The following is a 6,783-nucleotide window of genomic DNA, read 5'->3' as shown; positions in this document are numbered from 1 at the left end:
GCATCTGGGGGAACGTTTGTTCACCAGAGCGCCCCAAGGGATCACGAGGTCAAATGGTCACAAACTACTTCAAGATTGTTTCAGGCTGGACATAAGGAAGAATTTCTTTACTGTCCGAGCCCCCAAGGTCTGGAACAGCCTGCCACCGGAGGTGGTTCAAGCGCCTTCATTGAACACCTTCAGGATGAAACTGGATGCTTATCTTGCTGGGATCCTATGACCCCAGCTGACTTCCTGCCCTTTGGGCAGGGGGCTGGACTCGATGATCTTCCGAGGTCCCTTCCAGCCCTAATGTCTATGAATCTATGAATCTATGAATCAGTCTTGAAGTCCTCTACTCCCAGCTTAGTAATAGCTTGAGATCTAGCGGTGGGCAGAGGAAATGCTACAAGGACACATTGAAGACATACTTAAAGAGAATAGATGCTGACATCGAGCTGGGAGGATCTGGCTGCCAATTGACTCCATTGGTACCACGACCTCAACTAAGCAGCAGCCCATTTCAAGGTAAAGTATCTTGCCCCCGAAACAGAGGAGAGAAAGCAGAGGAAGGAAAAGGAGAGAAATCCCAGCCTACAGCCTTCTCTCCACTGCAAAGATGGAGCTTTGCAGGCTCCACCAGGTTCCTGCAGACAGGTCTGTAGCTCAAATACTGGATGGTTAAGTCACCTTAAGACCCAGATATGAGCTGTACTAGATATAATCCTTGCTGCCACAGCAATCCTTGCTTTGAATTGCTGCTGCTACTGCTGCTGCCTTAAGGTAATTTGCAATGTTATTGTATGAAGAAATGGGTATAAACTGCTGTGGATATATTTAGGCTGAAATATTTATATTTCAACTTTATAAGATGATTTCTGAGTATCAATGCAGTGAAGTCCTGGAATAGAATCATATAAAATTAGGGTGTGATGGGTCCTTAGGAAGTTATGCAGTCTAACCCCCTACTCAAAGCAGGACCATCCCTAACTAGATCATCCCAGGCAAGATTCTGTCTAGCCCAGTCTTACAAACCTCCAAGGATGGAGAGTCAACAACCTCTCTGGGTAACCTGTTCCAGTGTTTTACTACCCTCCTAGTGAGAGAATTTTTCCTTATATTGAACCTAAACTTCCCTTGCTGCAACTTGAGAGAATTGCTCCTTTTCCTGTCACCTTCCACTACTGAGGCCAATCCAGCCTCCTCTTTGGAGCCCCCCCTTCAGGTAGTTGAATGCAGCTATTAAATCCCCTCTGTCTTCTCTTTTCTACACTAAATAAGCCCAGTTCCCTAAGCCAGTCCTTAGAATTCATGTTCCCCAGCCCCCTAACTATCTTTGTTGCCTTCCACCAGACTCTCTCCAATTTATCCACATATTTTCTGTATTGGAAGGCCCAAAACTGGACACATTACTCCAGCTGTGGCCTCACCAGTGCTGAATAGAGGGGAATAATCACTTCCCTTAATCTGCTGCAGTGCTCCTACTGATGCAACCCAGTATGCCATTAGCCTTCTTGGCAACAAGGGCACACTGTTGGCTCATATTCAGTTTATTCTCCATTCTTCCATGTGCCACAGCACGTGGCATAGGTGTTCCCCAGGGACTAGTAGTGGTATCACAAGGTGCACCGCTGCTAGTTGTCCCTAGGGAACTAAACAGCCATGCATGTCTGGACACGACCTTTGGATGCATCCCATCTGACCTCATGGACTTGTGCACATTTAACTTTTCTAAATAGTCCCTATCTTGTTCTTTTGCCACTGTTGGCTGCTCATCTCCTCCTCAAACTGTGCTGCCAGGTACAGTAGTCTGGATGGGGACCTTGCCTGGGAAGACTGAGGTGAAAAAGGCATTAGGTACTTCAGCCTTTTTTGTATCCTCTGTTACTAGGTTGCCGCCCCCATTTAGTAAAGGACCCACACTTCCCCTGATCCTCCTCTTGTTGTTGACATGCTTGTAGAAACCCTTCTTGTTACCCTTCACATCCCTTGCTAGGTGCAACTCCAATTGCACTTTGGCCTTTCTGAATTAATCCTTGCATGCCAAGGCAATACTCTTATACTCCTCCCTACTTGTTTGTGCAATTTTGCACTTCTTATAAGTTACCTTTTTGTATTTTAGCTCACTGAAGAGTTCCCTGCTAAGCCAAGCTGGTCTTCTGCCATACTTTCTAGTCTTCTAGCACATCAGGATGGTTTGTTCCTGTATCCTCAGTAAGGTTTCTTTAAAGTACAGCCAACTCTTCTGGACTTCTCCCACTCAGACTGGGCTCCCAGGGGATCCTGCCCATGAGTTCTCTGAGTGAGCTGAAGTCTGCTTTTCTGAACTCCAGGGTCCTTACTCTGCTTTCCTCCTTCCTTCCTTTCCTCAGGATCCTGAACTCAATCATCTCATGGTTGCTGCTGCCCAAGTGGCCATCTACTCCTACATCCCCCACCAATTCTCCCCTTCTTGTGAATGGCAGGTCAAGAAGAGCACGGCCCTTAGTTGGCCTCTCCAGCACTTTCACCAAGAAGTTGTCCCCGGAACTCTCCAAAAATTCCCTGGATTGCCTGTGCACTGCTGTATTGCCCTCCCAGCAGGTTTGAGGGTGGTTGAAATCTCCCATGAGAACCAGGGCCTGTGATCAGAAAACTTTTCCTAGTAGTTTGAAGAAAGTCTCATCCTAGTCTAGTGGTCTATAGCAGACCCTCACCACAGCATCATCCTTGTTGCTCTCCCCTCTGATCCTAACCCAGAGACTTTAAAGAGACGTATCTCCAATTTTATACTGGAGCCCTGAGCAGTCGTATGGCTCTTTTACATAAAGCACAACTCCACCTCCTGTTCTCTTCTGCTTGTCCTTCCTGAACAGTTTATACCCCTCCATGACAGTCATTTAATCAAAGTAGTAGGGGCGGGGCAACATTTAAATAGCCTGATCCATATTCTGGCTTTATATCTTTACCCTTTAAGCGGTAGGTATGGTCGCAGGAGAACTGGGGTGGGAGTCCATGAAAATGCTTCATATATTCTGTAGGAGTTGGGGTTGACTGGGAACTTGGGAATGTTCTGAACCTAAACTACACAAGCAGAGATGTAGGGTAAGTTTAGAGACAATAATGTTTTCAGTGACAGAACAGGATATTAATCCCAAATTTCTTGAATCCTATTTTTATAAGAGCAGGTAGAAAATAGTGAATACTTTAAATTAAAATCTTCAAAAGAAATGACATTTCTGTCTCCCAAATAATTTGTGAAGTTTCTGGTTTTCCAATGAAAAGCAAGAACTTTTTTTCCCCCTCAGATATTGTAAACAATTCAATTTTCAACTCTTTGTTTATGTTGTATTGAATAACTGGTAAATTTTGAAAGACATAAAAGCTTTTAAAGAAGTGTTTTCTTTTTAGATAAAGGAAAAAGGAGAAAAAAAAAGAAAAGAAAAAGATAGTGCAACCAAAATGTATGACTGGCTTTACAATAAACTGTTATTACCCTTTTTGATTTACTGCACTACTGATGACAGCATAATTCAAATACTTATCTCAGTTCACCAATATTACACATTAGACCTAAATGAATGTGTAAACCTATTTCAGATAATGCATCTTTAGAATCCTCTACCTAACCTGAGCTAGATATTAATTAATATGTCATTCAAGATGGCTATACTTGTCTAGTCAGAAGTCACACACAGAACCTTATTCATTGCCCACTATGAAAGTAGCAGTGATTAATCATTTTATATGTCATATTTAACTCTAATTGCTGAATGGAAGGAAGAGTTATTTGATTTCAGGCTGAAAGTAAAGTTAGCAGCAATGTTTCATCCGTTAGGTCTTATTCAGGAGTGATTCATGAAACCAGTTATCTTTTCTTCAAAGCCTTCAAAAAGAGAAGGCATCATGGTGCAGACCTCCTTGCCAAGCTAATCTTAAAAAAAACCAAAAACTTCATTTTTTATCTCTCTGCTATCCACATATCAGAGCATCATCTATTTTCTTTGGTCCCTTTGATCTAACATTATTGTAACTGTAACATATAGAATGAGTGACATGACATTGTGTAATAAGGCAAAATTAGTGACAAAAGGTCATTTGAATTTTTTTTCCAGTTAAAGAAGGATCCAAGTTGCAATGTTTAGATCTGCCATTTGGAGATATTCAAACCTTTATTATTATTATTTTTAAGCAGCCTGTAACAGAGTGGTCTAGCCTTTTAAATGGGGCAAACAGCCCTGGTGTAGGAGACCAGTTGTGTGTGATTAGCTGGTAGTTAAGCACCAATGGGGAAGACAGCTAGCAGCATGAGTTGGTAAAGAAGCAGTTTGTGGCCAGGCAGCAAACTGAAATCCAGAGGGGCTCACTTCTAGGAAGGACCAGAGCTAAAGTGCCTTCTCCTACTGCCTGGAGAAATGCAAAAGGTTTTTCTTTCCTCATTTATTTGGGTAAAGGTTTATTGTCTGTGTTGGACTCTTATTGGGACTGGTTGGGAGATTCCTAAGGGGACAAAGCCTGCCTGTTTGGGAGCAGGCACATCAACCCATTTACTGGTGGTGGGGAATATAGGCAGCCATCAACTGTGAGTGTACATTGAAGGCTGAGGCTGTGTTGAGATGGATGGTGGGGGCTGCATCAGCCGCAGCAACAAGGATTTTGGCAACAACAAGAGGTGATTCAACAGCAGCAGTTTCAACAAAAGTGGCAAGGGGAGCAGCAATACTCTATGTTTATATTACTGGAGTATGAGGCCCATTGTCTAGGTGGGTCATCACCATCATCAGCAATCTCTCACAGTTGAGGGTGATTGTCTTCAATGATTGTCATATCTGTGGGTCTAGAGATCTCCATCTCCATCTCCATCTCTGCAGGTGGGTGCAGCATCCCTAGCCTAGGCAGAAGTGGGTGGAATAATTATCAAAATGGGGCCAGGTGAAGATCCTGAAGCATTTTTAGAAAATTTAAGTGGGTGCCTAGGATATCCATGACCCCAGGAGCAGTGGGCTATGAACCTGGTGTCCTACCTGACCAGGGAAGCTCAAATAGCCTACTGGGCCTTGAGGTCTGAGGCCTCATGTAGTTATGATATGCTCAAGTTCACCATTTTAGGTCAAGTGGAGTTCACTAAGGAGGCGTATACATGTTAGTTCTAGGTGAGGCCCTTTCACCTAGACTCTCGTTCTGAAGCAGTGGGGCAGTGCCTTAAAGACCTATGCATCTGGTGGCTGAAGCTGGAATTCAACTCATCCATGAAAATTGTGGAACTGGTGCCAGTCACAGTTCAGACTGATATTGCTGGTAGAGGCTGGGGACTGGGGCTGTAGATGCTGTGCTATGGACCTTAAGGAGGCAGTCTGCCAACTTGATGACTTTTTGCAGGCAGAATTAGTGTGAGGACATACAAAGGGACAGACCCACCAAAGTCTGCACATGAAGTGAGGAAAGGCAGATGTAGCTCATGAGTTGCTGGATGGAGATCATACACTTGGCCTGGCAGTCCTGCCTTGTTCCCACTGGAGGAAGACTTAACAATTTCAGGTTGTAGAGCTGGGTATGGAAGAGGATCAAATTTGAGAACTAGCACCAGACCCAAGGTAAAAGGGAGACTTCAAATCTTTTTCTCATGTGGCCAGCCCAGGCACTGGTGCTGGGATTGTCCACTCTTGGACTGTAGTTATGTCCAGTCTGGGGTCTCTGAGGTATCCATAGAAAACCTGAACAGAGATCCACTGTACTTTCTATGATAGATGGAGATGTCCTGGTCCTGAGTCTCATGGATTCTGGCTGAGGCCAGACTTTTATGCCAATAAGTCTCATGGGCCATGCCCAGCTATCAGTTATGTATATAACTTGTATACATGGGAGTATGTGGCCCTATGCCACTATGAAAGTATGGGTCTCAATTGCAGGCTCAGCAGCCAAACTGGTTGCAGCAGTGACCAGCCATCTTTCCTCATCTGGTGGTAGCGGGTTGGGATTGGGGTCCATAGAACAACTTGGTATACTTGGGCTTTTGACAGAAGGGGAACCAGAAGCTGTTTAAGCACCATAGAGATCAATTTGGGGAGATATTCCCTTTTGAACATGAGGTCTTTGGATCCTGATCTATCCTGTGCTGGGAGCACAATGGATTCATACATTCATAGATGTTAGGGTCGGAAGAGACCTCAATAAATCATCGAGTCTGACCCCCTGCATAGGCAGAAAAGTGTGCTGGGTTTAGATGACCCCAGCTAGATGCCTATCTAACCTCCTCTTGAAGACCCCCAGGGTAGGGGAGAGCACCACCTCCCTTGGGAGCCCGTTCCAGACTTTGGCCACTCTAACTGTGAAGAAGTTCTTCCTAGTCTAAATCTGCTCTCTGCTAGCTTATGGCCATTATTTCTTGTAACCCCTGGGGACGCCTTGGTGAGTAAAGCCTCACCAATTCCCTTCTGTGCCCCCATGATGAACTTATAGGCAGCCACAAGGTCACCTCTCAACCTTCTCTTGCGGAGGCTGAAGAGGTCCAGGTGCCCTAGTCTCTCCTCATAGGGCATGGCCTGCAAGCCCTTAACCATACGAATGGCCCTTCTCTGGACCCTCTCCAGGTTATCCGCATCCCTCTTGAAGTGCGGCGCCCAAAACTGCACGCAGTACTCCAACTGCGGTCTGACCAGCGCCCCATAGATGGGAAGTATCACCTCCTTGGATCTGTTCGTCATGCATCTGCTGATGCACGATAAAGTGCCTTTAGCTTTTCTGATGACTTCGTCACACTGCCGACTCATGTTCATCTTGGAGTCCACTAGGACTCCAAGATCCCTTTCTGCTTCCATGCCACCA

This window comes from Alligator sinensis, unplaced genomic scaffold, assembly GCF_000455745.1.
Source record: "Alligator sinensis unplaced genomic scaffold, ASM45574v1 scaffold4_1, whole genome shotgun sequence".
Lineage (NCBI taxonomy): Eukaryota > Metazoa > Chordata > Crocodylia > Alligatoridae > Alligator > Alligator sinensis.
The sequence above is the reverse complement of the archived record's forward strand: the minus strand, read 5'-3'. Positions refer to the sequence as shown.